Source organism: Falco cherrug, chromosome 10, assembly GCF_023634085.1.
Source record: "Falco cherrug isolate bFalChe1 chromosome 10, bFalChe1.pri, whole genome shotgun sequence".
Classification (NCBI taxonomy): domain Eukaryota; kingdom Metazoa; phylum Chordata; class Aves; order Falconiformes; family Falconidae; genus Falco; species Falco cherrug.
The window spans coordinates 29,079,104-29,094,596 of NC_073706.1; the positions used below are offsets into that span (position 1 = coordinate 29,079,104).

Genomic DNA, 15,493 nt, shown 5'->3' on the forward strand with positions numbered 1-15,493 from the left:
AGGGAGAATGATACTGAATGGATTTCTTCCTTCCCCTGGTAAAAGCTATGGAGCTTGTTCTAGAGAAGGCATTAATCTGTCAAATCCTATGCCACCATCATCTCAACCACTGTGTGGAGGATTGAAGCATGGTTTTGTCCACACTGTGTTTACTTCCCTTAGACTCTAGTGCACTGTTCAGGGGATTTGAGCACGTGCTTGTGTTTGAATCCCATCCAAGGTAGAAGAAAGAGGCTTTAGATGCCAAGCTGCTGCCAGCTGTTCTCATCCTGGTAAAGGCCCAGATGTTCTGATGAACAACTGTGGGATAGGATATAACAAGTGTAGTGACTTTCAACCTGCCCTGTTTGGTCTCTCACAAAAATCAGAAATCTGTTTCCACTCTGTTCCAACCCCACTGGAGGAAGAAAGCGGTAATGTGGGCTTGCTACCAGCCTGGGACCTGCAGGAGGACTGTGTACCTATGAATATTGGTAGCTTATGCTCCAACATTCACTTCAAAACATGGTACTATGACACTCTCAGATGCAACACCCATTTTAATTTACATACTACATGAGTATACTTGTTGGTACAGTTATATATCATACTGAAAATGGTTTTTTTTCTTTACTATGATGACAGCATCAGAATATAAAATGGCTGGACTCAAGGCCAATTAATATGTTTTACACTTAGGATGATCCTGGAACAGAGACACAGTTAAACTATCTAATCCAACTTACTGGATTCTCACATATCCCCTGTTATTCATGTTCTCTTTCTCCAGGTAGCTATCTAAATAATATTGGAGTTGGTTTGGTTTTGTCTTGAATTTGTTTGGGGTTTTTTTCTGTTACGGGATAGCAGGTGAAAGGAAGGTCTGATGCAGTTGTGGGTGGGGATAGTATGCTTTAAATAAAGCAGATGCTATCTCAGAAAGCAGAATCACTTGCTCTGGTGATTAAAACACAACACTGATAAATGTTTCATTGCCTTATTGAAGCATGACATGATCCAGCTCTGAATATGCATTTCCACAAAACAAGAAACTGACATGCTTTTACTAGGAAGTTCGGTATATTGTAAGGTGATACTGATATTTTTTTTTAAATATATATATATATATAATTAAATATAGGTTAAGTTATCTGCTAATCAGATTTTTTTGGTGTTGATTTTCTTTATACAAGACTGCTGTTAGAGGTTTAACGTTACTTTTAAAACAGATAAACATTTGATTTTCATAATTCTGTGTATGAACAGAAAGTCTTGCTCATAACTAAAACAAAAATTATTTTGCTGGTGTTTTTGAACAAAAACACCTTGTGTCTTTTAGAACTAGGACATTCACCTTGAAGAGAATCCTAGACAGATAATGTACAGAAAAATAGGCCACCGGGTTGCCCATTAGGAAACACTCACCAGGAAATTATGATGAGACTGGAATATGGGAATAACTGTAGGAAGGGCATATTAGGTTTTAGATTTGAGGTGAAAAAGATATAATCTTGGTCCAAAGGAAGGATGAAAAGGGGACTGTGGAAAGGGGCTGGCAGAGGAAAGATACTTTAGAGTCTCATGCTGATACTGGTAGATCTTTGCAACAAGTCATAAAACTGATACAGGCAGTTCTGGAGGCATGACAGAAATACAGTGTGCTTTAAAGGTGATCTGGCAAAAAATCTCACTGGAAATGCATCCTTTTAAATGTTGGCAAAGTATGAGGCACCAATCCTATGCCTAACAGCTACTTCTCTGTGAAGCTAGGAAATAGCAAAATAAATTATTCTATTTATCAGCTTTCTCCTTGCAATGCTTCTTTGAGGCAGACAGACATTTAGCTATGTACATATACATATGGCGATACTGAATACGCACAATGAATCAATGCTGTATTCTGAAACGGCCAAACTCTTATCATGTACTTAGTAGAAGAGTGTTATTTGACACTTTAAAAAAAAAAAAAATAAAGAATGGATAATTCCAAAGGACAAGCAAAAGTCATGGTCACATCTACAGATTGAATCCCCTTTCTGTAAAACATCAAGTAACTTCTTTAAAATTTTCCAAAAATGTTCTTACATATATTCAGCATATATAACAAATCTTAGATCTCTTCTTGGGGGAATCAGTTAAACCATGCTGGCTGAAAATCACTGTTTTGAAACCAGTCATGTTTATGCAAATGATCTCAATTTTGTCATATCTCAAATAACTGAAACTGCAAAACTGCAATGTTACAATGGAAAGTGACAGATAATTTTATCTATGGACATTCCTATTGATACTCTTTTGTTTGCTTTTAAGTGCACTATATTAAACTTCTCTAAGGAGAAATAAAAAGACACAAACAATTCCATGAACCCTGTAACAGTCCGGCAGCAGCAGTCATCCGATCAACAAAAATGTGAGTTAAAACTTTTCTCTAGGATTCTACTGGTAGAGGTGGAATAAGATTTCTATCCTTTTTTTTTTTTTTCCACAAGATACTTGGAAATTTTAGAAAAAATGACAAAGAGTAAAAATTCCAGCATTGAAAAGTATTAACCCAAATCAATCTCTGGTCGGGGTTTGTACTTATTTTTATTTTCTGCTGTAGGAATGGAGATCACTTACTGTGTCCCTGATAAAAGCTTCCCACATTACTTCCTGATAAGTTTATTTTTACCATGTGGTAAACGTACTCTTCACCCGCAACTAATTCTTAAAACCTAGGGCTGTTACTTGAGTCTGCAAGCATTCAATATGGGTACGATATATATTGATACCAAGTTTCAGATGTGATTAAGAATTGTTATTTACGATTAATTCAGGAAGGTAATGTCAGCTTAAAGCCTAAAAAATATGTCTTGCATCCTTTTCCTAAGAAAAAGCAAAGTCATCCTTTTCTTGCTATGAATTAAAGTATCTTCTTGCAATATTTTAATTTCCCTTTTCTTAGACTGGTATATGATAGGAAGTCCAAACCTCAATATGAACACTGAATTCAGAAAGAAGTATAACTTTACTATTTTGGCCTAGTTTAGTGTGTACTAATACTCTCTTTCCCTTGTATTTTTGAATACAGTAGTATGCTGCTATATGTGCGTATATCCATGTGGAAGAAGCCTGTCATCCTTTGGAATTTTTGTCTCCTAGTTCTTCACTTCTGCCTAACTTCTCACAGAGAAGGTAAGATGGAACTTGGTCACAGTGAGCACTAATCTCAACAGGTTTCTAAAAAGATCCCCAGAATCGTAATTGTAAAAGAGAGAGAGAGAACTCTGATGGGAGGTGTTGTCTATGGATAAATATAGGGTTCTCTATGGATAGATACTCGACCAGTGGCTGTGATTGTGTCCAGAATTCTGGAATGTTTTCTTTGATTGACAATGGAGTACTTTTACACTTCAAAAATATCAAAAGTGTGAGTGCAGTTTTTTCATTTGGATCACCTTCCCAAAAGGTTTCATTTAACAACGTATTAAACACATTACTTGTACGTATGCTAAGGTTTTGATTACTATTAGCAGAAATTAAAGCTGAACCTCACAAAGCAGTTCATTAGGCTAAGTGAAATGCATCAATGACCTTGGAAGACTGTGTGTGCTAAAAAGTATTTGATTATATTTAGCTTCTTGGCAGGCTAATTTTAAGGGCGTGGAAACACAATAACTTCCTTGCCCACAAAGGTTTAAATTTCTGATACTGTTTTGCTTTCCCTGTAAACTATTATAACAATCTTCATGTGGTGCTTTTATTGAAACTTCACTTTTAAAACCACTTTTTTAAGGCAGAAACAAGACAAAACAAACAAAAAACCCAAAAGACATAGGAAAGGAAAATATAGTGGTTTCTGTAAATGCTTTGTGTAACGTTTTTCCACAGATTTGGCCATTTAAATTGTGTTTGTCAGTTTGGATGATTTTATTGATTAGCTGACAATGAATGCTAGTAAACAGATTGACATTTTGGTTTTTGGACTCTTTGTCTGTGTCTCATATACAGATGATTAACTACCTGTTTTGAGACTGAGAAAAATGTTAGCTATATAAATAAAGAGTCTTTATAACTTAATTAGTAGTAGGTTTTTTGCAAGCACTTTAAGTACTACCAAATTCTGAAATTTTTCTGCATAACATGGACTAGTTTACAGGTTCCTCTGTATGACCTCAAAGCAAACTTTATTTACAATGTTGTCAATATAAATGTTTTATTTAAGATGAGTGGGCTCTAGCATATGTCTCCATATGTTGTTCTGCAGGCTCTTATTTTATTCTGCAATTGCATATACTTTTAACTTAAAATTTCTGATTGATATGAAGTGCTTCTCTTTTGCTGTAGAAATTTGGAAGCAAAATGTCTGCCTTCAGAAGAATCACCTATAAAAGTTGCTGTGTAAACATTAGAAGTATCATAAAGTTGTGTTACATTTTGCATAAATAATCTGGCATAGCTGCACGCTGAGTGACAGTGAATATTTACTAATACCACCCTGGTGAACCAATTTTAGTTCAAGTATTCTAGGTTCCGTTTGGGATTTAGTATTCAGCACAATGAGTGAGTCCCAGATGTAGGAGGCTTATTGCACGTTTTGCTTTCTGTATTTTTTTGTAAAGTACGTACTTACCAGACCTGTTCAGTTTTGTTGTTTGGGGTTTTTTTTCTCCTGTCTGGATGAAGCTGACAGATAAGATTAATGAGATCTGCATAATGAATGCCAGCATGTAAGACAAGGTAACTTTCCACTTCTGTGTGCACTATAGCAGTAGCAACAAATAAGCCTGAAAGCCACAAAACCCAGAAATCTGAAGCAAGATTAAATATTGAAACTAGCAGGAAAATTCTGTGCAAGAAAACAAAGACACACAAGAAATCTTGGGCATAAACTCAGTTAATTAGTTTTTCCATAAAGTTGAGGAGAAATAAGATGTTGAGGATGGCTAATACAATTGATTCAATAAACAAAATTGACAGTGCTCTTTGGCATTTGTAAGGTAGACCTGAGATTGACAGAAATGCATTCTAGATGTGGTAGGACAAAAGTCTTAACTGATAAAAATATTGTGGGATGTTTTTAACATGAAATAGGAAAAATAATGTCATAGAACTCCATTTTTATATGCAAATAGTATCACTTTTGTTGCAAATTTTTAGCATGCCTGATTAATAATCTTTGTACTTCAGTCACTGAATAAAGAATAGAGCATGTAGTCATGTCTTACCACTTAGATTTTGTCAGATATAACATGCTTCTTTATCACATGGATGGCAATTATGTATGGGCATAACTGATAAGAAGCAATATTTTCCATGTAATTTATTTTAAAGTCCTGACGCATAAATTCTTCTAAATAATAGTGGAATACTCTTTATAGAATTCTTTTCTAGGCGTTACTCTATACATAGGTTGAGAATTTATGGCTTTATCCTGAGCCCCTCAAAAGTTCAAATGAAAACACCTACTGCTGTTTTTACCCAAATAAGCCAATTAAAGCCAAACCTAGGAGGAGCAGGGGAAAAAGTGTGGCAAGATCACTTATTTGCTCGAACAGAGTTTGCACTTGAAAATGGTTGTGCCCCAAATACGAAGCTCCTGCATGAATTCTTACCTATATTTCAGCCCTAGAGGCAGAAGTCGCAATTATTTCAGTATGACCAGGGTTTTAGTGCTTGTGTTCATCTTTTCAAAGGCACAAGTAAAAATCTTTAAACTTAGGGAGCCCAACTATGAAACTTGGCAATGATATGGACTGCACTCTTCTTTCATAAGTCACAGAGCTGTGAAAATCCAGAAAACAGGTGGGGGCACATACATTCCACTGCCAAGCCATATGTATTCCTCAGAAAACAGTATCTAGCTACTCTAAAATACTTCAAAATATGTATGAAAGAATATTTTCATGCTATTCCTGGGGAATACACCGACATAATACATCAAATATGTTGGGTTATGTGAGAAGGGGTGTGTGTGTGTGTGTGTGTGAGTTTCCTGCTGCTGTTTGTGGCCAGCCCTTTGTATTAGAATGTTTTAAAAGAAGATGGCATCACCAGATCTTAAAAAACAAAAACAGAGCAAGCAAACAAAAAAGCCCTATGAAAAAACATTTTTATATATTATATGTTACTATGTCACCTTATACAATTTTAACAATCTAGTTACAATAATTTATTTTAAGATGCTAAGGTTCCCTCATTCAAAAACTTAGATTTTTTTTAGCTAGCAGGTTTCACCTGCATTTGACCAGAGATCATTCACGTTAAAACAATCTATGGGCAAAGCACTTGCCAAAGCATTGAGCATGCTATAGGATACAAAAATGTACAGGCAGTTTCAGGAGCTCAAGAATGATGGAAGCATCATTTTCCCCTTCATGTAAGTACCTCCAGGGTCTTTATATGTCCCCTAAATACTACCTAAAAAGTAGGGGTCATGTTTGTGTGGTACAAGTGGATGGGCCAAACAAAATAGAACTGAAACTCTGTTGCTATAGGTTGCTTCCATAGCAGGGCTAGTGGCTTAAATCTCCTTTACAAGTTACTGGCTTCATGAAGTTTCTAGGAGGAACCTGAAAATATTTTGAGAACTCCGTTACTGTAACAAATTTAGCCTAAATTTTGCCAACAGTGTTTATAGGATGCTAGACCAATGGACAAGCAACTTAACTGAAAAGTTTTATTTCCCAGAGGATGGTAGCACTAAAAGGCAGTAATAAACTCGTTCTTGCCCAAACAGGGTTCAAAGCAGTTGTTGCTATGAAGGGGATGTGTGCAGATTTAAGAGAAACACAACTTCCATTGCAGACAAGTGAAACGTTCTATACTTGTGGCCTGAAAATTCCGGAAAAAATAAAATTGAAAAATGATGAATTACAGATGCTAGTAAGGCTTCTGTAGTTGCAGAGAACTAGATGGAAGACTAACCATGTTGAGCCACAACAGAATATTTCAGAACTTGAGTTTGTGGGTAATAAAATAGTAATTCAGCAAGATGAAAGGAGATATTTTAAAGCATCTTGTCAGAGAGCCAGTAATAGTGCAAAGTGGACCAAGGGCATCAAAACCTGAAATGGTTTTTAAAACGCCAAGCTGCTCCCATTATCTTGGGATTGAGCATAAATGCCTATATTAGGAATTTTTTTCAGAACTTTTTTTACTATGTTAATTTTGGGGGCAAAGAATGGTCTTAAGCATAGAATAATGGGCTTCCTAATGCAAGCTTAAGCCTGACAGGGCACAAATGAGGTGCCAAGCCTCTTATTTCCTTATGTTACAAGGACTGTGCTATGTTGCAATCAGCTCATCTTTGCCCACTTCTACAAATGTCCTCATGTTTCCATGCATCCCTCCCCTATCGAGTGTGCTTTCCAAGTTGAATCGTCAAATCTTTACTTTCCTTTGATCTGTTTATGCCTTGCTGGTCTTACTAGCCATTATCAAAAGGAAGCTAACATAGTTTTGTCATTTGCTCCATTCTCTTAAAGCAGCCCTAATATGCCCCCTCAAAAGTACTAGCTAATAATTTTACATAAGTTCTGGTGCAATGTTTTGACATTTCCCACCCTCAGCTCTCTTGTCTCTAATTGACTTGTAAAAGGTTTTTTGGACGGGGTTTGGCTTGCGTATATTTAATAACTTTACAGCACCTGGCATATAGTATCCATGGATGTAACTGTAATACTTATAAATCTTAATTGGCTGAAGGGCTGGAGTAAGATCTATGCCTGTTTGAGAGCTGAGAGCTCTGAATCACACGCATGTGATTCTCCTGCAGGTACCTGAATATAGCATGGTAAATGTTTTGGGTTTCTTTGCTGTCTTCATGCCCCATTTGTAGCTACGTTCTCTAATGGGATGCAGGCAACTTCTGTGGACTTCAATGGAAATTATTCATATTCTCCAAGTGGAGAGCAGAGCCCATGACTGGACCAAAGCCAATGTTTTTTAAAAGTTCACATGCCTTGTATTTGCTCTCTAATTTAGACTCCTTCTGACCAAACAAAGGGGGGAGGACGGGGGACTGAAAGATAGTAGCAACCGTTTCAGTAAAAAATTCTAAGGATTTACATACCATGATGTAAACTACTTCATCTGTTCTTCCTACTTGCCCATTTTAATCAGAAATGAGTAAGTAGAGCCTTATATGCAGTGAACTTGGGGAATGCTAATGGGATGTCTGCATCATGTTTACTCAGAGTACTTATGCCAGAATAGGAAAGCCTTTTATTCTGTAATTCTCTGAGGCAAGAAAGAGGCTTTCTGAAGAGTTACTTTAAATTTAAACTCTCATTCTAATGTTAGACAGCCTGTTGGATCTCTGAGTTAAAAATTGCTTCAGCTTTAGTTACTAGAGCCAGATGTAACTTTGACCTTAAATGGAAAAAGCTCCCAAGAGTGAAAGAGAGGCTGGCCTAAGGGGAAAAAGAGGAATAACTGAAGTTTTAGGTAAGTCATCTCTATACCCGAGAATAAGCTCTCGTTCAGCTGTGAAACAGAACGGAACAGTATTTCCTCCTTAAAGGTACAGTACCTTGCTGTTGTGATACCGAGTAGTTGGTTCTTTCTACCTCTTACCCTCCACCCCCTTCAAATTCCACCTCTTCTTCAGTTTTTAGCTGCTTAAAAAGTGGGTGTAGTTAACGAAGCAGAGTTCTTCTTGTGTACTGTTTGGGGATATACAAGAATGAAAAAGAAAAAGCTGTGTTAATTATACTGAGACCTGATTAATAAAGGTATGTAGTCAGCAATTCAAGGCAGCCTGATTCACAGATACTGTTATATCTGTATTGTGCTAACCATTAGAGACTCTTAGCACAGCAGTACATGTTATAGGGAAACAGATACGGAACAGATATTTTTTTTTTTATTGTATGACTTTCCTTCCCACATGCTTGCTTTTAACGGTGCTGGAGTTGTTCATTTTGATGGATTACCTATTTATGTCTGAAACCTATGTTTTAAAAAGGCATTTCCAGAGCCATTTCTTTATATAGTATGTGGTTGGTTTTAATCCTATTAGATGTAAATTCATACCATGAAGTTGTGTCTAATAGGAATGCTGTACGGGGGGGGGGGGCGGGGAGCTACCTTCAAATGTTAAAGCATTTTTGCTTTAGTATGAAAAATCACAATATTTACATTTGATGATATTTCAGTCTTCAATTTTATCTGTGCTGTTTGGTAGGCACTATGCATTGAAGTATATTTTATTTTCTTGGCAAATAAAACCACTTTTTTATTTTACTGATGTGTATGTTAAGCTTTTCTTTTTCCGGACAGCAGTATGTAAACAACATGAAAGAATGAGGTCAGTAGAAGGAAATGATAGCTGAAACTGAAGACTCAGGTTTCGGTTACTAACTCATATTAGTAATAATTTGTGTTAGTGAGCTGATTTTTTTTCACCTTGTATATAGTATGGTGTCATTTGGTGAAAAATTCTCTACAATCATCAGAGAATTCCTGTCTTTGCAGAGTAATTAGACAGTGGGGTTTATGCTATGCAAAGATTGGGTGAATTTAGAGTTTTGAGCATAGGCAGTGTTCCTGCAAGTGCTAACAGTTACTGCATTTATATTTGATATGGTAGGTGTTGTGTTTACTTTAACAAAAGTTCACTTCGTCCAGCTTCCAGAGACCGTGATAAATGAATGTTACTTGTTAAAACATTTCAAATCTGGTTGCAAAACTTGTAATTAATTTTCCTTTTATTTTTTTTCTGGCACTAGTGAACAGCTTAGTACTTTTAGGTTAATCTCCTAGCTGACCTTCATGTTTCAAATCAACAATTATATCCCAAATCAACAATTATACCAAACTTGGATATTAATAAGCTAAGGATACAACTCATAGAATTCTAAGTTTATGAGAACTAACAGTGGAAATTAAGAAACAGTCAATATATTAAATGTTGGATACTAGAGAGTCCCTGCTCTTAAATTTCTTGTATTTTCTAGCCTTCAAAGGCACTCATTCTGATTTGCTGATGTTTAATGTGTTGCTTTACTTGTAATGCCCCTTCAACTTGTGCAAGGATGTGCAACTTTATATGGTATTTAGGTGTTTAATATTTAATGAGTTATGTTTAATTTGCATATGGACTAGAATAACTAATCTATGTCTAACTTCTCCATGTCTGAACTAAGTATATATTTCTAATATATGGTATCTTGTAGCATTTCAGCAGCTATTGTTCTTATTCAATACAAACCTTTTTTATTTTGTAACTTAGAATATGTTATATAGTGCCTATGTGTAAATTTATCTTCAGTAAAGATGTTATGATGACAATAAGTGCAATTTAATTAAAAAGTACAGGTTGCTCATTTGTATGTAGTGAAAATTGTGTGTTAACATCAGCACTATGATAAAGTACCTAGGATTATCAATGTATTTAACTTATATAAACCCACCTCCTTTACATCCCTCTGGATTAAGCTTTACATTGGCTGTGGATGTGAAACCTACAGGCCTCCCTACCTCCTATCTTTTTGTATGTTTAAGTCAGTTTAAGTAACTATAGCCCTATTTATCTGGAACCAAAGCAGCGGAGTTAAGAATTATCTAGCAGCTAGATTCACAGTTCAGATCTTTAGCACCAGCTTCTTGCATCCTCCTTTGCATCAGTGTGCTTTCTGATCAGCTTTTAATGGTAGTATGGTGTCAAATCACCACACTCTGTCTTATCCAGCTTTTCAATAAGTAACTGAGGTGTAGGGAGCTGGTTCTGAGAAGAGACAGATGTGAAAGCTTCTCATTTCAAGGGTCATATGTGTATGTTCCTTACATGTCATGGAGTTACCTTGCCTCATCTATTTGCTGTTCTTAGAGAAGCATATAAGACCAGGAAAAAGAAGCATTAAATGGCATATGAGTGGAAGGGGAAAGAAAATCCTTGCTGTTTCAAGGTTTGTGGGTTATTTAAAGATCTGGGGGATTTGAGACAGATATCACTTTTCTGTGCTAACTTGCAGCCTTCCTGTAAACTAAGCAGAATAATATCCTTCTGATGTGTTCTCCGCTTGTACTTCCTTTGAAAAGTGGGTCAAAGAGATGTTTTGGATCTCAGTATCACTGACAGAAAGGAAACTGAGTGGGTGATGGATCTCTGTAAGCTTATAAACTAGTGACTCAAGACATGAATTACTGCTTATGTACACGTGTAGTGGTATGTTACAGAGAACTAAGACTGTGACTTTTATTGTAGCACTTTGAAATAATAACTCAGTTTTTCCCCCTGAAGAGGAGGTCCTAATAATTCTGGAAAAGAGAGAGGGTTTTGATACTTGGAGCAAGTGGACTTGCAGCCTCAGATTTTGTTGTAGAGCTTGGGCTCTAACAGCATCCCTGGATTTAATCCTCTTCAGCAGGCAGATGTAATAGGTATTTTCTTTCTTTTTCTTTACTTGTGTTTATTTCGATGTGTCTATCGTTAGTTTTACAGTCTGAAAAATAATTTGAGAAACTTGCTTTTAATTAGGAATTGCCAAATTTCTTAAGTATTAGACTTAAAAACAAAACAAACAATGACCACCTCTCCCCCCAACTAATAGCAGAAATCAAGAATACCTTACGGTTTGCTAGAATTTAGCAGATTGTACCTTAGAATGTACAAACTCCAAAGTCTTTAGGGATCAGAAGTCATCTGAGATCTGTAATATTGTAGATGTGATCACCTGTGGGTTTGGACAAGTAAGGCCTGTAAAACATTATTTATTTTTTTAATGCTAATATGGATTGCTTGGCGAGGGGAGGATGACATGGGCAGGGAGGGGAACGTGAAAACCTGGCAGCAAACCTATGTCAAGGGTGTATGTAAAAACGAAATTTTCTTTCCCCAGCTAATGCTATTCTGTGGTGTTTTGTCATGATACAAAGTTATACTTAGAATCACTGTGCTGTCCCCTAATTTACATGTATATATACTTGGTGGTTGTCCAAACAGACCAGCAATCTCATGGCTGTAAAAGGGTGTCTGCTGGGCTAGCTACTGCAATTCCTGAACAAAGCAAAGAAGCTGAAAAGTTGATATAATAAAAAATGGTGGTGGGGGGAAGCATTTTATGTAGGAGTTGTACTTTTTTTTTATTACCAGTTGTAAGGTTTTTTTCATCCTGGAAATGAGTACATGGTAGAAATTCTGTGCTGCTGGGTCAAGTACAACAATTGCTTTGGGCTAGGGGCTTGCCTTCAGAGCAAAATTATTGCTTGTTTATATAATACTGCAGAATGTATTGTAACACTGAAGTTATACATGGGGAATTTGGCTCTGAGCCTTTGCTCCATTGACTTCAGTAGTGCCAGATCAGGGTCTTAGTGAACATCACTAAGGTAAAGGCTGTGTTACTTAGCAGGAAATAAGAGTCTGAAATCTAGGAGAATTTGAGTAGGACCAGTGGGTCTAATTTTGTCCATCTTATTTTTGATTTAGAGGGATTCATTAACCAATGGTAAGATCTGTAGAATGAGATCTTTTTCTGTAATTTTGGAAAAGGAAAATCCACTATTTGTTTTTCAAATGTTCCCCCAGTTTCTCTGAACTGTCTCTAAAATGCCTTTTTGGGAGGTGGGGTGGGGTGTATGTGTGCAGGCAGTAGAACATAATAAAGCCTTATATGTTGATTAATGTTTCCTGCTAAAGCTTCCAAAATTGTGCTGAACTGTGATCTGACTGCTGAATAGAAAAATTGAAAATAAAGTGTCTAATCATAAGTTGAAGGAGAGCTTGTTGAGAGGAAGGGAAATAATTTAACGAGTATAAAAACACACACATGCTTCACAATTACTGCCACTGCATTTTTCATGTTTTTCTTTATAAATAGTGAATGAATCTGACTGATCTCTGGGCTCATGAAATTAGCATGATATAATTAGGAGCCTAGTCACAATGGAGGGTGGAGTTTGCCCCAGGAGGAGGTGCTGAGTCGAGTTGATGTTCTGCACATAATCTCAGACTGGAAAGATCTTGGAAGCAAATGTAAATATAGTGCATAGTTCTCTATTAAAGTATAGTTGTGCCTTTCATCTTGACTTTCCTGAGGGCTGTTGCACTTAATAAACTTATTATTCCTATTCTTTGATAGGTATAACTATCAGCATTGCTCTAAAAACTGTTTTTATTAAGTGCACTAGGCAGTGGAGCAGGCTGTAGAAAACGAAGCAGATGTCTAAGCTACTTGGGAATTCTGAAACACTTAATGCAGCGCGTAAACACAGAACAGTTTTCAAGTCTCCCAGTCTTGCTTTAAGTGAAAATTTCTGTGAGGGACAGGAAGAAAGAAATTGTGGGGTATCTTCTAAAACTTCAACGTGTAAAACTCAATTTCTATCTGTGTGTTGAGCTTTTGGGACCTGTTTGAAATCTCTCCTGCATAAAACACAGCATTAAAATGTGCTTTCCAAAACTCATATATTATGGGTTAATGGAATAGATTCACTGGAACATTAACAACCTTGCACCCTTTTAAGAAGCTCTTGACATTTCTTGTTGCATTTTTTTAAGTCTTTGACATTTCCTGTTTAACAGATTTAAAATGTTTTTTGTCGGTAATATGGCAAACATCAACCACCCCGTTCTATAAAAAAACCTGACATATAACCAAAACAGAAAGGTGAATAATACCTAAAGATTCCTCAGGAAATCTGTCCTGTTGCTGCTTGGTATTCCCAAGTCTAGGAATGTGTTCAGAAATTACATTAAACACCAAGTGGTGGTTGTCACTGATCAATTGCAGAAATGATGCAGAACTTAAGGGACCCAGGGAAGAATACTATACCAGAGAAAAGTAGCCTTTCTTGTTATGAAAATGATGAATTGTATTTCCTTAAACCTATAGCAGGTCAGACTCTCACTTCTAGTAAATCACTGTTGCTACATTTGGAATGTGCGGAGCTTTGTCCGTGTGTGTGTGAACTACGGGTCTGTCTCAGTGGATTTTGATCCCTCCTGAGAATTTGGCTCCACTTAATATGAAGATAATTTCTCTTTTTCTGTGCTTAACAGGTAAAGATCAGAGTTGATGGAAAGTTTTTTTCAAGCAGGACCTTATAAATGTCTTGCACATCTTCTTACAAAATGCACACAAATCGGTGAAGTTTTTTACCTGATCTTGTTCTTGGGTAGTAGTGAGTGATATGCTTCCTCAGAACAAAATCGTTGAAACTCACAATATGCCTTACACTTATCTGTCTGTTTGTGTGATTCAGAGGGTATGAAGTTGGGAGGGTTTTTTTCTTTCTTTTGAAGGTGGGTACTGCACAATCATCTTCTGTACTTATCTTCTGAGCATCTGCTTAGAAAATAAAACAACGTGCCATTTTGACATCCCAGAAAGTGCTATAAAAAGTCTGTTGCTATGTTTAAATGCCTACACTCAGTTGCTATAGCAATAAAAATATCAAAAATGATGTACGAATTGCCATAGTGCATTACCAGCCCTTTCTGGGACAGGGAGATTGTGGAACTGAGAACATGACAAAGATGCTCAGTGTGTTAGAGAGCAGAGCTGCCACATAGTTCCAGATGCCCTGTACTGTTCTCTGTGAGCAAAATGTTGCCTAACTGTATAAATCCCAAAGTGTCTCTGTCAAAATGGACAGTTGGATCCCTACTTAATTCAGTTGCTTCTTCATGACTTCTGTGACAGAGCTCAATATTTTGAGCAACAGCCCATTTCTCTGCAAGAGAAATTGCTGAAAATGTTGACTTTTCTCTGAATTCTTGCAGTCCCATGATGCCAAATGTGAAAATTAGCATACAGAGTGCTATGAACTGAGTAAATCTCCTCTCTGTAACATTACAATAGTCAGTCTGAAAGGCCCTTCCTCCTGAGGCAGCTATGGGAGCCCTGCTATCAAAAAGAAAAGAAATGAAATAGTAGCTAATGGAATCCTTAGCATCTCTCTGGGGCTCAAAGTCTTGAATAGTTGCTTCTGGAAGAGACCAGGAAATTCAACTTCCTTCATAAAACATCACAAGTATAGGCAGGCATGTTATTTTGGCAGCTATAAGTTCAGTTATGGGAATTGAATGGCTACTCCAGCCATTTCTATGCCTTGTTCCCTCTTCTGCTAAGGAACAAGTTAGGCAATAAAAGACAGAAAAGTTAAGAGTCTTGTTTGAAAGCAATATAACTGTTCTGTTCTCTTTATTCCTGGTTGCTTGAAGAATCCTCAAGGTTCAAGTGAGATTGGCTTGAACTGCCTAACAGTGTGCTGTTCAGTTTTAATATGCTAATCCACAACAGTCACACAATTATTTCAGGCATTTTCCTTAACATATGCTTTGAAGTTCAGTTGAAAGGTCTGTTACCAGAATGTATTAGTGGTGGAAATGTATATTTTTAGTTTTTCTTTCAGTTATTAGATAGTGATTAATGTTCTTGTTCAGGGGTCATTACGCTGATAAACATATAGAGGAAGTGATTCTTAGAGGCACTATGGTACTCTAGCTTGAGGGCACACCTAGGTCCTCTAATACATCTAAGTACATTTGAGCTATTTAATTTTTGTAAGAGGTGTGAATAAATTGCTA

The 15,493-nt window shown here is 36.6% G+C and overlaps 1 protein-coding gene across 9 annotated transcripts in view; it reads left to right on the forward strand.

Moving 5' to 3' along the window:
- The first annotated feature begins 2,288 nt into the window (after positions 1–2,288).
- Positions 2,289–15,493, forward strand: part of IRAG1 (inositol 1,4,5-triphosphate receptor associated 1) — a 79,687-nt gene continuing 66,482 nt past the window's right edge. For 3 of the 9 annotated variants that reach the window (XM_055722727.1, XM_055722728.1, XM_055722730.1), the window contains exon 1: positions 8,219–8,406. The gene's annotated coding sequence lies outside the window, so the exon portion shown is untranslated. Of the gene's footprint in view, positions 2,390–3,049; positions 3,154–8,218; positions 8,483–8,549; positions 8,694–11,148; positions 11,344–15,493 lie in introns of those variants that run through there. The other 6 variants (XM_055722729.1, XM_055722721.1, XM_055722724.1 and 3 more) reach the window with 5 other exon arrangements.